This window comes from Balaenoptera borealis (genome assembly GCF_965194805.1).
Source record: "Balaenoptera borealis genome assembly, chromosome: 14".
NCBI lineage: Eukaryota > Metazoa > Chordata > Mammalia > Artiodactyla > Balaenopteridae > Balaenoptera > Balaenoptera borealis.
Genome location: NC_138875.1, coordinates 87,806,424 through 87,829,099, shown reverse-complemented (window position 1 = coordinate 87,829,099; position 22,676 = coordinate 87,806,424).

Genomic DNA, 22,676 nt, shown 5'->3' with positions numbered 1-22,676 from the left:
AGATGTCTTCCAGGTGCCTAGCGTAGCTCAGGTAGGAAGAAAGAGTTTAAAATCCTGAACCGATTGATTACCTCCTTGCCAAATTTGCATCAACCGATCCCCTTGCTGAGACTATTACTGATGTTAGATAATGCCTCTACTTTCACCGTCTGCTATCGAAGTAGACTGTTACGGGGATAATCAACCATTTTAGGTCCATTCGTTGTTGCTGTCATTTCGCTGACGATAACGATGGTAAGTATGTGTTTTGTTTGCTATGAGACAACCGATATGTGTTTTAGCATATCTGTGTGTGATGCCTAAAGCCTTTTGGAGGAGAGTAGACAAGGACACTCTAAAGTTCACGTGTACTGGGTGTTTTCATGTAAAAATCTACTGCCTGCGGCCCCAGAACTAACTCAGCTGCCTCCGGACTGGAACACATCTCCTAAGGTCAAAGCAATTTTATTGTTCACGTTTTAAAAAACGATTTGGTCACAGTTTGCTTCCAAATGGTAGCCTTTGAGAGTCTGGGTATTTTCTGAGGCTGAGTTGGGTGCCTGCAGCCTGGTTTGCTCCAGGGTGCTGCCATAGTTCTTCATTTTCTTGGAAACAAGCCAGGTATGTTGGCACTTCGTTGAAACAGCGATGTTACCTAATCCATCAACATCACAAACAGAACCAAGGTAGATTTGGTAAACCAAGGATTGTTAGAAGGAGCAAGAGACATTGATATTTGTTAATTAAGGTTGATTAATTAGCATGGATATTTCCTACTTAAGGTTGTCAGTCTCGTTCTGAGCACCTCCTAGAGTTTCAAGGCTATGCTCAGCTCTGTTTTTACAAACTTATTTCTGAAGAATAAAATTGTTTTAGTTAGGCAACACGCAAGGCTGCTGACATCGAGAGTCTGGGGAACCAGATATATACACTGTGGCCTGGCTGAATGTTGGGGAGTCAAGGATGTGTCCCCCAACCCCCTGTTGATTTTCCCATGAATGTAATTCTTTCTGCATAAGCTTATGGGCATGATGTCTGCTTGGGTAGCCACATGGCTGAAGGAGTTAATATGGCATTTTCCTTGAACACAAGCAATGGCCCCTCCTTCTTGAAAAAGTTCCATCAGTTGCTTTCTAAGACATTAGTCACGTCTGGCTCTTACTTAAACTCACTGCCCACTTCTCAGGGTCCCGCCCTCGTTCTTCTACATTCCCCATTCCTTTACATACTGAAATGCCCCAGATCACCATCCTTGGACCCTGTCTCTACCTACTGTCACTCCCTGGCTAATCCCTTCTAGTCTCAAGGTTTCAAATAACCTATTTTGGCTGGTGACGGATACATTTATTTCCAACTAGTATCTCTACCACGCATTCCAGACTCTATAACCAATTGTTTACTGGACATTTCATCTTGGATGCAAGCAGACCTCTCACCCTTCATGTCCAAAGCAGAGTTCTAGATTTCCTCCCCAAATCGCCTCCACATTGACTTTCCCCAGGTCAGTGAACATTGTCTCCATTTTTCTTGTGACTCAGGGCAAAAATCTTAGGTTCATCCTTGAGCTCTCTCTTTCTCTCCCACTTCACACCCAATCCAAGAGCAAATGCGACGGGATCAGCCTTCAAAAATATACTCTAGGGACTTCCCCAGTGGCGCAGCGGTTGAGAATCCGCCTGCCAATGCAGGGGACACGGGTTCGAGCCCTGGTCCGGGAAGATCCCACATGCCGCGGAACAACTAAGCCCATGCGCCACAACTACTGAGCCTGCGTTCTAGAGCCTGCGGGCCACAACTACTGAGCCCGTGAGTCACAACTACTGAAGTCCACACGCCTAGAGCCCGTGCTCCGCAACAAGAGAAGCCACCGCAATGAGAAGCCCGCGCGCAGCACCGAAGAGTAGCCCCCGCTCGCTGCAACTAGAGAAAGCCCGCGCGCAGCAACGAAGACCCAACGCAGCCAAAAATAAATAAATAAATAAATTTATTTGAAAAAAACATACTCCAAATCTAAACAACTTCTGAACACCCCCCCTCCCACCTCCCGTCCTCACCACCGCGTTCTCTCATGTGGCTTATGATATAATCTATATCAGGTTTCCTGGCTGTAAAAATCCTTGCCCCTGCTTCAGCCCTGTATTAGTATAGCGAACAGGTTAATGGTTTTTCTTAAATGGAAGTCAACCATATTATTCATCTACTCAAAATCCTGCAGTGGCTACAATTTTGCTGCAAGCAAAAGGCAAAGAGGCTGGAAGACCTTCCCATTACCTCTCTGAGCTCAACCCTTCCCAGCCCCCTGGGGTGCCCTGGGTGCCATTCATACTGGTCCCCAAATTTTCCAGTCATACCCTTGCCCCGGGGGCTGTTGCACATCCCATTCTTGCTGCCTTGACCCGCAGAGAGCCTGGTGGCTCCCTCTTCACTTTAAAGTCTTTGTTCAAACATTTCTCTTTTTTTGGCTTGGGGGATCTTAGTTCCCTGACCAGGGATCAAACCTGTGCCCCCTGCAACGGAAGCGCGGAGGAGTTCGAACCACTGGACCGCCAAACATCACATTTCAATGAGAGGTCGTCCTTGACCCAACTCTGATAGAATGGCGGCTCTCCTCCTCGCTTACCAGCACTCTTTATCACACTTAATCTTTATTTTTCTTTAAAATTAATTGCTGTTTGACGTATATTTCCTTGTTTGCTGTCTACTGCCACTAAAACGTACATTCCATCAAAGCAACAGGGCTTCTGTTTACTGTGGTATTACTAACCCCTAGAACAGTGCCTGGCACATGGCAGGAATTCAAATCGGGGTTGAATAAACAAAAACAAATGAAAAATATTTCTGAATGAAAAGGATCCTATCTCCCACCTCCGGAAAAAAGATTGCTTAGATGGTTAAGTAAATAATTCTCAAGTGTACTTTTCTGATGCAGTCACTACTTGAAATTGACACATTGACATATTGGGATCAGATACGGGCTATGCAGAAAATAGTATTTTTGCAAATAATGGTTAAATGTGTCAAATAGTCTCTTTTGGTTAAATCTAACAGAGGCAAATTCTGTCTCACTTAGACAACTACAACGAAAAGAAAAACTTTGAAATGATATGAGAGTACCTTGAAGGGAAACTCAAAAAGCACTGTGCACAAAGGTAATTTTAGGGAAACAGGCTGTAGGAATGAATGGTTTCTTCAACCAGCTGAAAAAACCAACTACAACCATTTTTAAATTCTTGTACGTTTCTGCTTACAAACCAAATTCCAGGAAGAGTTTGACTTACTTCTGCCAGCCCCTAGTCTCACAACCCGTGCAAGTGGGAGTCATTATCTACATTAACGGTCCCACCAAGATTTGACATAATATTTCTCAGGGGAGAGACTCCTCCAGAAGAAGAACTCAGGAGTTCTACCACAACACACCCCCGCCAAACCAACAGGTGACCACAATATTAAAAGACTGGAGAACCCAAACCAGAGTAATGTCCTGTTCCTGTATTAAACAAGGCTGGGCATATTTTCTTCTTCCTATATTAAATAATACTCAGAACAAGCACAAAATAATTGTCTTCTTGCTCTAAGGAATACTCAAGTCAGAATAAAACTGTAAACAAACTAAAATAGACTACTTATCATGATTTACAGTTTTCTCATCAAGACTCTATTCAAGACCTTGGCCTCTGTACCCGTCAATTCCAAACTAATCCTAACATGTTTCCTGCCTTGTAAGACCTACCTTTAAATCACCCAGCCCAGGCTATAAAACTCTATCAAAATGACCCCTTGATTGTTTTCCCTGCTCTACTACTAAGGCTGTCAAAATGGTAATCCTCCACTTCAGGGGCTATAATATTGGCTATGGATATAACGGATAAATAATGGATGTACTCTCAATCACCTTAGCTTAGTTGATTAATAAGTTTTTCTAATGGTTATCTTATGAAGCTTCCTTCATACACAGGAGCTCAAAAGTCCATCGACAGATGAAAGGATAAAGAAGGTGTGGCACATTTATACAATGCAATATTACTCAGCCAGTAAAAAGAATGAAATAATGCCATTTGCATCAACATGGATAAACCTGGAGATTATCATACTAAGTTAAGTAAGTCAGACAGAGGAAGACAAATATCATATATCACTTATATGCAGAATCTAAAAAAATATGATACAAATGAACTTATTTACAAAACAGAAGCAGACTCACAGACTTAGAAAACAAACTTTTGGTTACCAAAGGGGAGAGGGGAAGGGGGGAGGGATAGATTGGGAGATTGGGATTGACATATGCACACTACTAAATATAAAATAGATAAACAACAGAACCTACTGGATAGCACAGGGAACTCTGCTCAATATTCTGTAATAACCTAAATGGGAAAAATTATTGAAAAAGAATAGCTATTATATATGTATATCTATAACTGAATCACTTTGCTGTATACCTGAAACTAACATAGCATTGTAAGTCAACTACAGTCCAATATAAAATAAAAATTTAAAAAAATCACCCAGCCCAGGTCATAAAACTCTATCAAATGATTGTTTTCCCTTCTTCACTACTAAGGCTGTCAAAATGGTGATCCCTAACTTCAGTGGATATAATGGATAAATAATGGATGTACTCTTGATCAACTTAGCTTAGTTGATTAGTAAGTTTTTCTAATGGTTATCTTATGAAGTTTGCTTCATACACAGAAGCTCAAAGGTGTTGGACAAGAAACCAAAGATTAATACTTTTAACTAAAGGTATCTCTTCATCAGTCTTATCAAATTACCAGAGAATGCAGTGGATTGATCAAATTTTTCTTAGACCAGTCTCTGCATGCCATCTATAAACACCACACCAACCCTTCTCTGCCAGTTTTAAAACACATGGAACAAGTTCTTTTGCCCTGAGTAGGATCTAAAAGGATTAAATGAAAGGATTAACCATGTAAAAGTATAGGGGGAGCAGGGTGTTTTCACATTATTTGGACAAGTCTAGAATGTTTGGGGCAAGCTTCCACAAGCAATTGTCTTAGGATTTTAACTCACAGGCTGTGTGCTATGGACACACACATTGTATGGGGAAGTCAAGTGCATCTGTGGGGTTGTCTGTTGAAGTCATAATTTGCAGTGTTAGGGTGACCAACTGTGAATGGCATGGTCTTAGCACTGAAAATCCTGCATCCTGGGAAATCTTTTATTTCCAGATAAATTTGAATTGTTGGTCACTAAAAATTCTAAACTCACTAGTAACTCTAAGTGAATGATCAGTGAGCAAGAAGGATGAATTCTGTGTTTGGGCGCCCAGCTCCCATGAAGCCAAATGCGTAACTTACAGGCATTCGCAGACTTGACAAGTCCCCAACATCATTAAATGAATATTTAAAAATCTATGACTTGGCAATTCCCTGGCAGACCAGTGGTTAGGACAACGTGCTTTCACTGCCGAGGGCCCGGGCTCGAACCCTGGTCAGGAACTAAGATCCTGCAAGTCTCACAGGGAGGCCAAAAACTAAAAAATAAAATCAATCAATCAATCAATAAAAATAAAAATCTATGACTCATTGTTTTACCTCAAAGACCACGAAACAACCTAAGTTTCTGCATTTCATCCTGGTGCAAGTTGAGAAGACTAACCTTGCAGCGTCTTTACTTCGGGAAGAGCAGACCATCCTACAAAGCATCACGTCTGCCTTATTTTTTCCCTCGTTAAACTTAACTCAGAGTCATAACTCACCCCCTGTGCCATGGAAATGTCTGAGAACCATTCTTTATCATCAGCAGTATAAACCCCCAGTTCCCAACTGTGAAGGGCAGGAAAACTTGCACAACTAAAGCCACTTATCATAACACAGGTGGGATGTTGGCTGGTCTATGACAAATGACGCCTGCACCGTGTACCATGAGACTTGTTTGTTTACTTCCTTCCTAAAGATTTCGTCATTGTCAACGCACTTTATCATGGGAGAAATCCTTAATATTCTATTGGGGCTCAAGACTTGCCCTGACATATATTTTAATCCAAACAAAGAATCTTGTATTGCAAATATTTCAACAGTTGGCCTATGGTTCTCATCCTTGGCTACACATTTGAATCAACTGAAAAGTTTTTGTTAGTTAGTGTTGTTTTCACAATACTTACCACTGGGTCTCATTCCAGAAAATGTGAGGAAAAGAAAGAAAGAAAGAGAGAAAGAGAGAAAGAGAGAAAGAGAAAGAAAGAAAGGAAAGAGGAAGGAAGGAAGAAAGAAAGAAAGAAAGACAGAAAGAAAGAAAACATGAGTCTATGTTTCTGGGGGTAGGTCCTGGACATTAGTTGTTTTTTTTGGGGGGGGGCTATAGTTGCCTTACAATGTTGTGTTAGTTTCCGCTGTACAGAGAAGTGAATCAGCTATATGTGTACATATATCCCCTCTTTTTTGGATTTCATTCCCATTTAGGTCACCACAAAGCACTGAGTAGAGTTCCCTGTGTTATACAGTAGGTTCTCATTAGTTATCTACTTTATACATCGTAGTGTATATATGTCACTCCCTAACTCCCAATTTATCCCATCCCCCTTTTCCCCCCTTGGTGTCCATACATTTGTCCTCTAATTCTGTGTCTATTTCTGCTTTGCAAATAGGTTCATCTGTACCATTTTTCTAGATTCCACATATATGTGTTAATATACGATATTTGTTTTTCTCTTTCTGACTTACTTCACTCTGTATGACAGTCTCTAGGTCCATCCAAGTCTCTACAAATGACCCAATTTCATTCCTTTTTATGGCTGAGTAATATTCCATTGTATATATGTACCACATCTTCTTTATCCATTCATCTGTCGATGGACATTTAGGTTGCTGCCATGTCCTGGCTATTGTAAATAGTGCTGCAATGAACATTGGGGTGCATGTGCCTTTTTTTTTTTAATCAATTCTTTTTTTAATCATAAATTTATTTATTTATTTATTTATTTTTGGCTGAGTTGGGTCTTCGTTGCTGCACGTGGGCTTTCTCTAGTTGTGGCGAGCGGGGGCTACTCTTTGTTGCGGTGCGCGGGCTTCTCATTGCGGTGGCTTCTCTTGTTGCGGAGCACGGGCTCTAGGTGCGTGGGCTTCAGTAGTTGTGGCACATGGGCTCAGTAGTTGTGGCTCACGGGCCTAGTTGCTCTGCAGCATGTGGGATCTTCCCGGACCAGGGCTCGAACCCGTGTCCCTTGCATTGGCAGGCGGATTCTTAACCATTGTACCACCAGGGAAGTCCACATGTGCCTTTTTGAATTATGGTTTTCTCAGGGTATATGCCCAATACTGAGATAGCTGGGCCATACGGTAGCTCTATTTTTAGTTTTTTTAAGGAACCTCGATATTATTCTCCATAGTGGCTATATTTTTTAAGATTCCTGAACTGAAGCCAGGGTGATGAAACATTAAATAGACCCAATCAAAAAACAAAACAAACCAAAAAATCCAAAACAAACCAAAAAGTCCAGGTGGATTCAGTTTATAAGTGAGATGGGTGTTTCAGAGTCGTCACTTTTTAATCAAATGTCACTGATACTCACTGATTTTATTACCACAAACCCAATAATTCTGTAAAACAAGGCTACACCCAGGAACCTCTTAGGCCTGGGCTGCGTCCCAAAATTATAGGCAAAGCCAGGCCGGCTGAGGGCTGCCAGGCTCAGGCAGGCCGTGCACCCCCTCCGGGGGGTGTTCCCCAGGTGGGCCGGCTTGGGGAGGCAGCAGGTGGGCACACCCCCCTGCTCCGTGCTGGCGTTTCTCCCAGCGTGGCCGTCAGCAAAGGCAAGCTCTGAAGCTGGTTTCCTCGTTTTAAACGGAAACAACAAAAGGCCCTGATCACTGGGCAGTAGCTTTGCTTCAAGAAAACTCTTCCCTCTCCTCCTGCAGTTGCAGTTTCTTTGTTCTTCCCCAGCATGGAAGACAGCTGTGCTTTATGGATAATCAGCCCAAATTTGGCCAAATATTGCCAAGGAGGCTTTGTGTGTGTGGTGTGTGCTGGGGACTATGTCGACGTGTGGATTTCTGTTTGCAGCAAGATGATAAGCAAAACTAGAGACCCTCTCCTCTTCACCTCTGGGGGAGCCTGCTTCATTTTGTTGAACATATTACATCTTCCTTGATGTTTAAAAAATATATACCCATCTCCAGCTAACACGCTGTCTCCTGGAAATAAAGCTCTACAAATAAAAATGAAGAAGGCTTATGGGAAAGATGCCTTCTCCAGGAATCTACAAGTAGGAATTGCCAAAAAAAGCAACTTTTCGGCACAACAAAGACCATTGGTGCGGGCTGGAAAGACTATGAGTCTGGAATCTACAGCCATTGGGTCTTAGGTTTCCTCCCTTAAACCACTGTCTTTCAAATGACTTTCAAAATAGATCTTATTTTGGCAAAGGCATTTATTTAGAAAAAAACCCCACAATGCTTATTTCATGCAGCGTCATGCCTTTCAGGTCCATCCATGTTGTCACAAATGGTGGGATTTCCTACTTCTGAAGGCTGAATAATATTCCATTGTACAGTATATATGTACGTATAGCCAAGACATGGAAACAACCCAAAAGTCCATTGACAGGTGAATGCATCTCGTGTACTTTATAGCACCACTGAGACCCATGACCTCTGCAGGAATTAGGTGATGACAATGGCAAAGAGAAAGAGTAAAGACTTCATCATCAGGTAGACTTGGGTCTAGTCCCAGCTCAGAGGCTTACCCTGTGACTCTAAGACAAGCTTCAGTGTCCTGAGTCGTCACACCCTCAACTGTTAAATGGGAAGGATTGCAACTTATCAATGCCACTTCCACGATTTCATGAGATAAAGTTTCTACCAGTACTTTACACAAAGTTAACGCTCAGTTCCTGTAAATAGATGTACCGCAGCTTGGAATGATTTACACCTTATTGACATCAGGGCAAGCAGGGCTGAAATTACAGCCAAGCAAAAATGCGTCCTCCAAATATACTCCATCACTAGAGAAACATTTATCAAGTGTGTCTCATGGTGCCTCTATTTCCAGGTTATTGATCACCTCAATGCAAGGAAAGGCCCGTGAACTATCCATCCAGCTGCCCCCGCTTGTTATGTTAATAGATGGGACAGATGGCATCACTTATGATAAGACGCTAACAAAGTGACGTTTGCTTGTATTAAACATCACGAGCAAATTGCCCATTAATTCCAGAAAGGAGCATATGCAGAAAATAGAGAGTAAGTGGAGCCAATTAATTTAGCTTTTATTCAAAAACCCTCCGACAATGATCGACACCCACACATGCTCAATTCTTTAACAATCTTGGGCTCAGGAACAGCATGTTGTCAGCAGGCAGTAATTCATTTTTTTAGCAGGAAGCCAAAGGAATATTTCTGGATGATGAACCGCCAGTGGATGGGCCTCTGGATTAGTGTTACTTAATATTTTACGATAAGTGGTCTGGAGGAGGGATTTTTTTTTTTAATGAAATGTTTAACTCTGCAGATGATGCTTAAATCTTCTGAGTTGCAAATATCAAGAGAAAGTAAGAGCTGAAGAATGCTCACAATATGAACAGGAAAAAAATAAAAACTAACCTTACTATTAATAGGTGCGCATTGTTTCCATTGAAATCAAGAAATGAGTCAGATAGTTTCAGAAAAATATCTAAGTACTGTTAGGGGCATCATGCAAAACGCTAAGAAAATTTACTTCATGATCAGGAAAACAAAAAACTGAAAACACATTTCCAGAGGAGTGAGTGTGTGTGTGTGTGTGTGTGTGTGTGTAAATACCTTGATAATAAGTGCTCTGGGGTGTTTTATAGTATCAGAAAGGTCCCGGCTACATCTAATAAAGATTCCTTAAAGGTTATTTGTTTATGTCAACCTTTTCTTATGGAAAATTTCAGATATGCAAAAGTAGGAAAAGAGAACATTTAAACCGATTGTTCCTAAGTTTTTCCTAGTTGTCTATATCCATAAAATTCCCAATTATAAAATTAGACCTTTAACTCTTATGACATGTCCCTATGCCATTCTCACCACTCCTCCAAAGGTACCATTTTATTTAGTTTCTGATTTATTCTTGGCAGACTTCTTTTCTGTCTCTGTATTTTTGTTTTGTTTTCCTTCCCTCTTTCACTCCCTCCTTTTCTTCCTCTTTCCCTTCCTTCTTTTTAATTATCAAATAAACACCCACATATTCATGCCAATGTACATTTTGTGTGTGTGTGTGTGTGTGTGTGTGTATCCTGGAAAACATTTAAGAGACAAAAAGAAAGATTTGTCACAAACACTTTTAACAACACTTACTTTGTGCCAGACCCTGTTCTAACGCCCTCGTGCATCTATTACCTCCTTCCCCCGACCCTCACAGCCCCATGCATTGGTGTGATTATTATGCCCATTTAGAGACAAGGAAACTGACGCCCAGACACTTTAAATGACTCACCGATGGTCTCACAGCCACAAAGTGCCGAGATTCCAGGCCCTCTGCTGGCAGAGCTGGCACCTTCGTCCCCAAGCCCGGCTGCCTCTCAACACGTTGGGGTCTGTGGGCAAAGAAAGGACAAATGGGCATCCCGCCCCACCCCCCAATCTAGAGCAGGGGTGTTCTGTCACCCTCCCCAATCCATCCGTGGAATGCTTCCTCATTTCTTGTTTCATCCAATCCTCCCCAGCCTGTGGGGCACGGAGACATTCACCAGAGCCTCCCATGTTAATTTCCCATCACTTCCCTGGGGTGGAGGGCAGACTCCCAATCGGATCGGCAAGGACAACAGAAGGGCTGGATGTGGGGTGTAACGGTCCTTTTTCAGATGCTACAGACTACCTTCCTCGTCAGCTCCAGCTCTGTGCTACTGTCCAAGGTACCTGGCACCTCTCCTTCTGGGCATTTCCTGAGATTCTACAGCAGACCAACTCTTCCTGGCTGCCCTCTCTGCAGGCACCAAGATTTCTTTCCTGAGACCAACAGTCCTATTATTGCTTTGTCTTATTTCCTTGGACAAAACTGTGTTGATATGTCCACCCCTTCCTCGGGTGAAGGAGCAAAATAAATGTGTGTGAGTCTTCCGTGTATAACTGGAATTTGTTTTAGCTAACCTTCATAAAAATCCTATAAATGAGTCATGGTGCCCCATTTTATACACGTGGACACTTAGCCTCACAGCAGCTCTGCAGTTGATACCAGGTCACACAGCCTGTAAGTGGCAGAGGCAGGATGTGGGTCCAGGACTTCCTGACATCTTTCACGGTACCATTCATCTTGCTTCAGCCAAAGCAAGAGAGCTCTCCTGAAACTGCAAGAAAATAAGACCAAGGCATTTCAGGGATAACACAGAACACAAAATGTTGACTTGGAGAAGAGGATGGGAGAGGAGAGGTGAAAAGAAAGAGGAGAGAAGAAGAGGTCAAAAAAATAAAAAGCAATAGCCATTTTAAAGGGTAAGAAACGGGTTTTGAATAGTCAAGAAAGTGTTAGCAATCATTTAAATAATAATAAAAAATGAATGATTTGTTGACAGATCACATAATATTTAGGGAAAGGATTCATATTGGAATCATAGCCTCATTTAGCAACCTGAAAAGAATATTCAGAATGCTAGAAGACAAAACTGTCCTTTTGGTAAAACTCAAGGTTTTCAGTACCATCTTCAGAGAGCTCTTTGGTGCTGTTCTGTATGACCCTGCCACAGAAATATCCTCAAATGCTCCAGATGGTGTGTTCTTCGATTTCATTCTACGGTACTAATACCCTTTGTCTCAATCATTTAGAGAGAAGCCATTTATAGCTGAAACATATTTTTTTCTCTTAAAAATAATGAGTTTTGCAAACTTCCAGGGTGCTTTCAATGATTGTAAAGTGTGCATTACTTTGATACAGAACTCTGGGAAGTATTCAGATGCATATTTCATATCTTTATAGAGCTGATTAACTGATGTGTAACAAAGGATTTAGAACCCTTAGAACAGGGTGAAAATAAGAACTTGCACTTGACTTTTGCAAGGCAACAGTATTAGTTCCACTGTGGTTTGCAATTTGATACTTAAGTCTCTCTGTGGTAAAAGAGAGAAGAACAGAAAACTGACAACCAAAGATTACTTTTCCAGTAAAACTAGGAAATCTCTGGTACAAATTTGGAGAATTTAAAGACAGTTTAGTAAAATAATTATTTATAAGGTGCTCATAGGGTATAGAGAAACCATGAGGGTTAGTACAAGACCCCCAGACTATTAAGAGTTGGGGAGGCTTCAAGATTGAAATAGAGGAGGGGACAGAAAGATTGTGTGGAGAGAGTCACTAAGGGTTGACCAATTCCGATGTGTGGAGGGTTTCCACACACTTCCAAGCAATTCTTGGACACCAGCTGGGTGTCCTACAATTCAACTCAATTCTGACACCCTCTACCTGGGGACAGCATCAGATCCCACAGGTTAGGGGCTCAGTCCTATGAGACACCCCCATTCCACTTCTGACACCAACTGCAAGTCCAGGTCATGACCTGTGCTTTTGATCAACTGTCTATAATCAGAGGTTCCCACACCACTCCTTGGGTTCAACTAATTTGCTAGAATGGCTCACAGAACTCAGGAAATCAGTTTACTCACTAGATTACTGGTTTATTACAAAGGAGACAGTCCCTGCTGGTTTTAAATTCTGATTTCTCCATCCAGTGTAGTTACGACCTTGGGAAAATTACTCTGTGCCTCAATCTTCACATCTGTGAAGTTGGGGTATGATTATAAGTTACCTCATAGGATTGTTGTGAGAGTTAAGTTGTCTTAAAACATGTAAAATCACAGTCTCAATGCCCAGCAATGGACGGTACAGGCAAAAACAGAATGAGGAGAGAAACTGAGCACATACTGTGGGTCAGGCATAGAGTGAGGGATTTCAAAGATGTTATATCATCATCATCGTCATCATCATCTCAATAATCCTTGGAGAAATGTGACCCTCCAGTGTCATGTGTCTGGGACATCACAGGTACAGGTTCAGAGTTTGCACAAGGAATGGATACTGATGGAGAAAAGGACACTTAGGATCAGTAGATGGGAAAATAATTAAAGCTTTTCATTAGTCTGTTTCCTACACAGGGTAGATAAAAGATCTTAAAAGAGTAGTCAATGGAAAATTCCAACTTGGGGATGCAAACACACATTCTTATTGGACTAAATGAGTAGATAAGCCATTTGGTTTTAAATGATAAAAAAAACAACAACAACATCGATGTGCTAAAACCTATATTTATCAGATGTGCCCTAAAAGAAAATCTGATTAAAAAAAAACCCCACTGATGTAATCCTAAATTAACTGAGTTAACAGTGTTAAAAAAAAAAAAGTGAATTATATTTTAAAATCTTTTTGTGAAGCTAATAGGGCAATTACATTTAATACTTTTATTTTTCAAAAATTAATTTGAAGCAAATGATCTCCACTTAAGTAGACATAATAATAGTATCAAGCTAATAGCATCATGTTGAGAATTCAATGAGTATTTATACAACTGTCTATGGTTTTTGTTCAGTGCTAAGTGTAGGCTGTTATTACTATTATTAATAAATTATTTTAATTTTGTTGTAAAGTTCAGAATCAAGTCACTCGTAACCCTTGAAGAGTTTTTAAATGGCTGGGTTATTTTCAGATGATCCTAGAAATTTAGCAAGGCTGTGGCATTAACATTCAGGCATTAACATCTGTAGAAATCTGTTTCCTTTATTCCCAGTCCCTAAATAGGGTATCCATTGCAATGCTGCTATCAAAATGCAAGAAGTCTCACCCTCTTGTCTGTTGGGCCACAGAGACCCCACCAAAATGTATTTCCTGATACTTTTTTCATCAAGGGAATCCTTGCCAAGAGGAAAAAAAATTTAAAAACCTATGTTGTATATGTTATGTATATATGTTATCTATACGTTATGTTATGTTTATATACATAAATAATATAGGTTAAAAAATTTTTTTCCTAAAAATTTAAATGTATAAAAATATATTAGAATGTATAAATATGGAGAGAGAGAAAAACTAAAATATACACAGAACCAAATACACTAGTAAGTAGGGCTTTATTTCATTTTTGAATGTGAATAGAGAGATATGATTGGATTTGTTTTTACTTAAAAAATAAATAAGGTAAATGAGTTTTTCAAAAGTTATATGTGGCATTTTGGGTGACTGTGATTACTTGACCTTCATTCCATTTTTAAATGGATTTATTGAGATAGAATGCACACACCATGCAATTCACCCAATTAAAGGACATAATTCAATGCTTCTTACATTTTTGAAGTTGAACAACCAAGACCACAATCTAATTTGAGAATATTTTCATGACCCCAAAAGAAAACCTCATACCTGTTAGCAGTCCCTCCTGAATCCTTCCTGACTCTATTTCCTTGCAAACATGAACCAACTTTCTACCTTGATGGATTGCCTAATCTGGACATTTTATGTAAACAGGATCATATAGTATGTGGTCTTTTGTGACGGGCTTCTTTCACTTACTATGATGTTTTAAGGTCCATCTATGCACATATCAGTAATACACACCTTTTTAGTGGCAAATAATATTCCATTGTAGGTCCATTTGTCATTCTGTTTATCCATTCATCACTTGATGGACATTTGGGTCATTTCCACTTCGGGGCGATTATGAACAGTGCTGCTGTGAACGTCAGGTCCAGTTTTCATGTGGCTGTATATTTTCATTTGTCTTATCATTCAGTTTTTTAGCTACTTTTCTCCTCTGATGACTGAAATAATTACAGTTACCCACCATGGTAAGGTTTTCTCACCTCTAAGTTTTAGACTTTTTAATACTTTTAATTGACTGCCCACAATAAATTCCTAGTGATTACAATAAACTGAATGAATTATTCTCAAAATCACATCAATAGAATGAATTCCATTTTTTTTACTCAGTGGCACTTTTTAATGTTGAAAGTAGGAGATATAGTTGACATAATTGAAATCTGTGCCTGTTTGTGTCTCTCAATAATGAAAATCCTCTCAAGTGTCTTCACCTGGTAATATTTAATTAAAAATATTGTGATGATTCATTCATTTGGTTTAGTGCCTTCTAATTATCCTCAAACGCTGTAACAAAAGGGTGAATTTCATATGAACACGCAGCCTCAAGCTCAATAAAGATAAATAATTGAGCTGCACAATAAGAGGCTCTTCTCCATTGACATGAGAGATGAGACCTTTCCAATGGGGCGATAGTGCCGTCCCCATGAGCAAACCCAGGGTGCCCTTGACACAGGCCTCAATGTCCCATCCCCATCCAGGGGCCCCCAACTGCTGAGATGTTGCAGGAAAGGGGGACCCAGAGGGGTGTTTAGAATGAGGATGAATTTGCTTTCCCCAGGTCAGCAAGGTGTTGATGACCAAACCTGCCATCTTGAAATGTAAATTTGGGCAAGAAATAGAGGGGCCCCAAGGTCACTTTTACCTTCTCAGAGCTGTGATCCAGGAGGGAAAATCCAGGAAGCTCTGTGTGACAGATATCCACTCCCCAGCACCCAGGACATAAGGGGATTTGTGCTACTTTACGGAGGGAGATTCGGTCAAGCACTCTGGTGAGAAAATAAGATTTAAGAAAATCAACATAACGACACTAAGAGGTTGGAGAAAAACAGTACTCCCCCAAATTGCCTTTTTATCAGTCCTTAAGCAAAACATGAACCTTGTTTTCCTATCAATGACAGATGTTTGGCGAGCTACATTGGTGGTAAATGTCATGGTTTGTGCTGAGATCACAATGATTTCATACTGTGAGGTCCAGGTGTGAGGCTCATGTGTCCTGCAGGTTTCAGGGGAATTGAGTGAAAGCAGAGGTGATGACCTGTGTGCCCACGGAACGTGAACACTGACATTTGGGCAACACAGCAGCCTGCTTAGAGGGGACCCATAAGGATGTTCACTTAAACCCAGTCCTATTCCCTGGTGATTCAAGCCAGCAAGCCACGATGGAGAATATGTTTTCAAAGTCTGTTGGTTTAGAAATGCTTTCAAGGTGTGTCCCTTCCTGAAGTCTTTACTTCCTGAGTTATTCTCTGTGGCTCTGAACAAAGACAACCTCTGACCCTCATTTGTTATCTTCTAGAATGCAAGTGGGCTGTGGGTTTTTTTTTTTAACTTTAGCCCAATTAATTTAGCTTGAGGCTTTTATATTTTAATTAAAGTGGCAGCTTTCATAAATATTCATCAAACACAAATGTTTCCAGGGTCAGCAGGCCATGTGCCAGGAAAGAAAGGCATAGATATTCTTCCCTTCCCTGGAGCAAGCTCACAGATGTGAATACATAAGTAGCTCTCCATACTGCAAAGTCTAGTGTTCGTGTGTTTGTTTAATAAGAATTTGTTGGGGGCCAGTAGGTGTGACGTGTGTGGATGGGACCTGAAGATACAGATTGAGCAAGGTGACTATAGCTGCCTACATAACTTTCTGCATCTCTACCCACCTACTGTGGTCCAGCTACACCTTCACTTACGTCCATGGCTCTACCTTTCCCTCGGCACGTATGTATCTGAGATTTACATACGTACACAAACACACACATCTATACATTCATATACATATGTATATATGCATATATATGTAATATGTATGTGTGTATATAAAGTCATGGAGGTGGAACTGTGGACTGAAAAAAAAAAAAAAGCGCAACCTAAAGGTTGAGAATGATGTTTTTATTCAGTGGACTTACTGAGGACTTACGCCCGGGAGACAGCCTCTCAGGTAGCTCTGAGGGACTGTTCTGAAGTGGTGATCCAGGATATGTAGGTGTTTTTGCAGCAAAGACCAGGTAGTTGGAAAGTCAAAAGCTTGCTGTTAATTAAAGAAAAACAAGACATCTCAAGTTAATAAGTTAATGAATTTAGTGCTTTTCCGTATATGGGAAGATGCAGGAGTCTGGGCTCATTGAAATCATTCCTTTGAGAAGCACCTTCGCTATCTAGGGCCAGAATCCTGCTTTTCTTCATCCTGAATCCCCTCAGGGTGCTCGGTCCTGGTAACAGGGTGATGTTTCAGGAATCTCAGTCATCAACCTTCTGGTTCCAACAGGTCTGGGGTCTACTTGCTGGTGACCAGCATGCAGTTAACTTCTTCCACCTGGAGGGGGTTTCAGCATCTGTAAAACAGCTCTCAGGATATTATCTACAGCCCTTGAGGAGGAACTAAAGGTCTTGGACTTTGTCTCATGGCTAAACTATTATTATTTTGTCTCGCTTGACTGTTTTCCTTTGTTTCTGCATTTTCTCACGTCTCTGATTAAATCTGCTCTTTGGAACTCACGGAGGCTAAAGCTTTTCTGTAAACAAGAGGTGGGGGACACGGGCTGGGATGTGTCCCCGGGAAGACTTCACAGGGTCCTGCTTGGTTTCAACACTTGGTGATCAGAAGAAATGGAGTAGAGGATTCTGTGAGTAGACAGAAAATAGCAAGAGAGTTTTCCTAAAAACATTTATCCATAGTAGCTACCTTGTTCCAGGCTGGAAAGAAGGCTACGCCTCCCAATATGACACCTGTTCCCTCTTCCTCCAAGATGAAGGAAACCCCAGGCTACTGCTCGTCCTGGGGGACTTTTAATTAATTGAGCATCTTGGCCTTTTATTTGTCAACCACACATTTATAATTAGCTTCATTTGGTTTCCTAGCTTCCCAACAGAAAATGTGAGAGAGTTAACTAATTAAACTAATAAATCATTATTTATGGTTTGTTTACTTTCCTCAAGGCTTTGAGGAGCAGCTGCTCTTTTCCAATAATTAGTTAAATGGTGAATTATAGAAAAGGACCTGGTTTACAGGTGGAACATAGCATGTGTGTCACCTGGGGGTCACTTCCGAAGAGACAGTTCCAGAACTTCGGGGCTCACTGATTCTGCCACTGTAAGATCTGTCTCAGGACACGTGGGTCAGGGGATCCATGAAGTAGAACAAAGGTCACACATGAATCTCAGGCGTAAAATAACTGTCCCAAAAGTTAGACTGTGAGTCACTCTCTAAGCCCCTTGATGCTTTTGCCTCCAAGACGCATCAGATGCTTGAGTCTGAAAAAGTTAATTCACACCTCTTGGCCTCCGAATCTTCATCTAGGAAATGCAGATAATATACGGCATCCAGGGATTGTTGGATGGTTGAGAACCATCACCTGTGTCTGGTCCATTGTTGATACTTAATGTTACATCATTTCCAGGATTCTCGGGTGCAGAAAAGGTGATAGAAAGTAAATACATCACTGGTAGCAGCTTTTCAGGGATACAGTAATGCTACTATATAAAAGGTTAATATCATTAATTGTAGTAGTATATTTCTTTATTCCTGAAAAGGTGTAACTAAATTAATATGAAAATAGGGGCAGAGTCAAAGGAATACACTTTACTCTTGGTTCCCTCTGTTCACTGCTGGCCATTCACACTCTAATTGTCATAACCCTGGTGTGGGAAGATGCAAGTGAAAATGTCTAGAAAACTTTGATGATTGTAAAGACACTGAACCACTGGATTTGGCTGTTACTTTCTCACCTGCAATGGCTTTTGAGAGGACAGTTTTAGTGAGAATTTGGAGCCTTATTGCAGTGGTGAGAAGAAAGTAAACGTATTTTCAGAAAGAAAACAAAGAAGTCGACCTTGATTAATGCTGGGGTTTGGTCCTTGAAGGTTTGGCTCTCTTACAGCTCAACTGGAGATAAAGGCTGGAGATGTTAATTTCTAACATAAAATTCCATCTGAGTTTAGATGGGTGACAGGGTTTGCTTCACTTAAGATGCTCTTTTATTACTAGACTATAATCATAACAAACGGGGCACTTAGGCTGGCTTTATGGAAGCAGCAATCATAACAATAATAAAAATGCTATTATATCAGCTTCACTTAACCCTACTTTGGAGTGTGTTTTACAAAGAAGTGTTGGGAGATTACGGCTTAAGGCAATCAACAAGATTCCTACTAAATGGCCCAGCAGATATAAAGAAAGGAGGCCATGAAAGGAAGGATTTAGTTCCACGCAGAGTTTCTTTTTTATTTTGTTGACAGTCACAATTTTACCTCCTGCTAACAAATAATACGCTCCCCTATTTCTTCCAAAGCTTGAGGTGCTAATAGCACAGTAATAAGGGAGGATTATTTCAGATACTTAAAGAAATTAGGATCCTAAAAACACATTAATAATAATAATAATAAACAATAAAAATAAATATAAAAATTAGAAAATAAATAAAAAGTAAGTCAACTCTAGTTTAAAAAAAGAAAAAAGCACATCAGCATCAGGGATGCTATTTCAAGATCTCACTTGTGGATGGGTTTGGATCTCAGTTTACAAATGCAGGTTGGGAGAATTTTCCAAAATAATCATTTTTGTTCTACATCTCACCTTTTTTTCCCTCCTGAGTCCCCATTCTTCAAGGATGGCAGGAAGTCCATTTCAGTCCATCCAGGGTTGCCTTCCCCTTTTCTGAGTCGGTGTCTAAGGATTAGAAATCTACATTGTGCTAAGACATCTGGTCCTCAAGTCATATGAACAAGCAGATGTTCTTTATGCCAGAGCTAGGATTTAAATTCTGGCCTGACTCCAAAATTTATTCCTTTCTATTACCCATCTCTGTACATATGGGGAGTCTGATTTGAGCGAAGTAGAATAAGCAACTTTCACCAAGTGGAAACTGGTTCTGTTGCCTTTTCCTGTCATCCAAGCATTGGAACACTGTTTCCTGGTCCCCCTGAGCATCTATGGAAGCTACACATTCATTTTTCTCTGCATGTGTCAAAGCATCATAAAATTTTGTATGTGAATTATACTATCCAACTTTTTTTCTTAACCAGTCAGAGCATTCATATCTCTTATTTAGGTCCTACTCTCCTAATAATCTTGTGAAGTAGAATAAGCCGGTACATTCATTAACAAGTGAGCAAACTGAGGCCCTGGGATTTTCAGGGTTTGCATTTGTTAAATGCAAAGCAAGGATATAGCTAGAGATGACCAATATGATGATAGAGAATGATAGAGAAAGACCAATCTCTTTCTTCCTTTTGGCCGATGCAGGTAGAGTTGAGAAGTGTTCAATCCATCTTTTTCTCTTTACTTTCAGACAAGTTTGTTTCCAATCATCTTGGGAATCACACATATTTTAAATGTGAATTTTAATTACATTAAAAATTGCAGTAGGTCATGACATGGCATTAAATCATCAGTGCCTCTTCTTTTTAGAAATTGAAAATTTATGCCCCCAAATGCCACTCTGTCCTTGTAAAGGACCCATTTACAAGTGGGCCAGAGCTATGAGAATAACTGAATGGAAGAAATTTCAGAGAATTTTGCACCCATTCATCCCTGGTGGGAAGCAAAATTAGATTATATTAAACAGGACAATTCTGGAATAATGTAGAACTGGGTTTGAGTCTTACTGTTGGTTGACCTTGGATGAAGTAATAAACTTTTGCTTCTTCAGTCCTCTCATAAAATAGAGACTGGTAGTGTGCACGTATATAGTTATTATGAGGATTTAAGATAGTAGCCCTCGCAGGATGCACAAAATGGTACCCAGCATATATAGGCAGTCAATCAATATCAGCTATTCATCATCAACATCATCACCACCACCATCACCACCATCATCGCCACCATCATCATCACCATCATCATCATCACCATCACTATCATCATCACCACCATCATCACCAACATCATCATCACCATCATCATCACCATCATCACCATCATCATCATCACCATCATCATCATCACCATCACCATCATTACCATAATCATAATCATCATCAACATCATCACCACCACCACCATCATCACCACCATCATCATCACCATCACCATCATCACCATCATCATCATCACCATCACCACCATCATCATCATCATCATCATCACCGTCACCATCATCACCATCATCATCATCATCATCACCAGCATCACCATCATCATCACCATCATCACCATCATCATCATCACCATCACCATCATCATCACCATCATCACCATCACCATCATTACCATAATCATAATCATCATCAACATCATCACCACCACCACCACCATCATCACCACCATCATCATCATCATCACCGTCACCATCATCACCATCATCACCATCACCACCACCATCATCATCATCATCACCGTCACCATCATCACCATCATCATCATCGTCATCACCATCACCATCATCATCACCATCATCACCATCACCATCATCATCATCACCATCACCATCATCACCATCAAAAACATATTTCAAACAATAGATACTGCCAACATGAGTAAGTGACAGGTAAATTCTGCTTGATTCATTCCCTTCTTAGGCAGTTCTCTAATTCTCAAATTCTCACCACTGACAATTTAGTTGACAAACTTCTAACTACTTTAGCGCTAAGATTACTGAAATTTGGCACATATGACCTTTCGTTCATGGCATTTAGAGTCAAACACAACTGGATTTGGTCTTGGCCCTCCACTGATAATCTTTGTACACTTAAACAAATGTCTTATCTTCTCTGAATGTTAGTTTCCTCATTTTAAAAATGAAAGAAAAAAATGTTCACGGGGTAAGTTGAGGAGTAAAGGAGACAAGTTATAGGGAGAGCGTCTGGTTCATAGGAGGTGTTCCCCAAATTCCAGTTTCTCTTCCCTTTTCCTTTCTTTTCTGAATTTGGTTGAAAGAAAATTCTTTGTGGTCACAGTTAAATAAGCTTCTGATGAATAATGGAAACTTGATCCAACTTATTATCTCAGTAATTCCCAGGTCCACTGAACCCAACTGGGTGTAAGAGGCAAAGAGTTTGGAGAGGTCAGTCCTTGGAGCACAGAGCAGCAGACAGTCACCATGGGCAGTGAAGAAGGCAGGCATCAGCATCAGGCTTCAAGTCTCCACCCACAAGAGAGCTACCCCCAGAAATAGTGGGGGAAGCCATCTCCCAATACATACCCAGATCCTCATTATACAAGCTGGATATTTACTGATACCTTATTATATGGTAAAGCAGTAAAGATGATAAGCATCTTTACATGTCTTATATCATTGAGCTGTAATATTATCCTTATGATGGGCTTATTCCCGTTTTATTTATGGGGAATCTAAGTTTCAAAAAGGCCCAAGAACAAACATCTGCTAAATAACCACGTGAGTTAAATCCTGGAGTAGCCCTAATAAGACAACAAACCTATAAATTAGTTTAGTGTTTTCCTAAGTGTGGATAGATTTGAGTGATAGAAAATAGTAAATGCCATTGTCTCATATGTTAAGAAAGATTTTTCCATTTAATTATATGTTGGCCAGACTCTGAAGGAGAGGATAGAATGCAAACGAAGTGGAAACTTCAGTCTCAAGTGCGTGGTTTAGGAGGCATGCATGGTGTGAGGTGAAAACAAGTGCCACTTGCCTTGGTCAGGCTCAAATTCGGAGACCCCATTGTCCGAAATCAAGACCTGTAATCACCCATGGATTGATAAAGGCAGTTAAGAGCATATATAGACCTGGATGAAAATAAGTTTCTCTTATACAGTGGAATACTACTCAGCCATCAAAAAGAATGAAATAATGCCACTTGCAGCAACATGGATGGACTTAGAGATTGTCATACTGAGTGAAGTAAATCAGACAAAGAGAAATGCCATATGATATTGCTTATATGTGGAATCTAAAAAAGTGGTACAAATGAACCTATTTACAAAACAGAAATAGAGTCACAGATGTAGAAAACAAACTTATGGT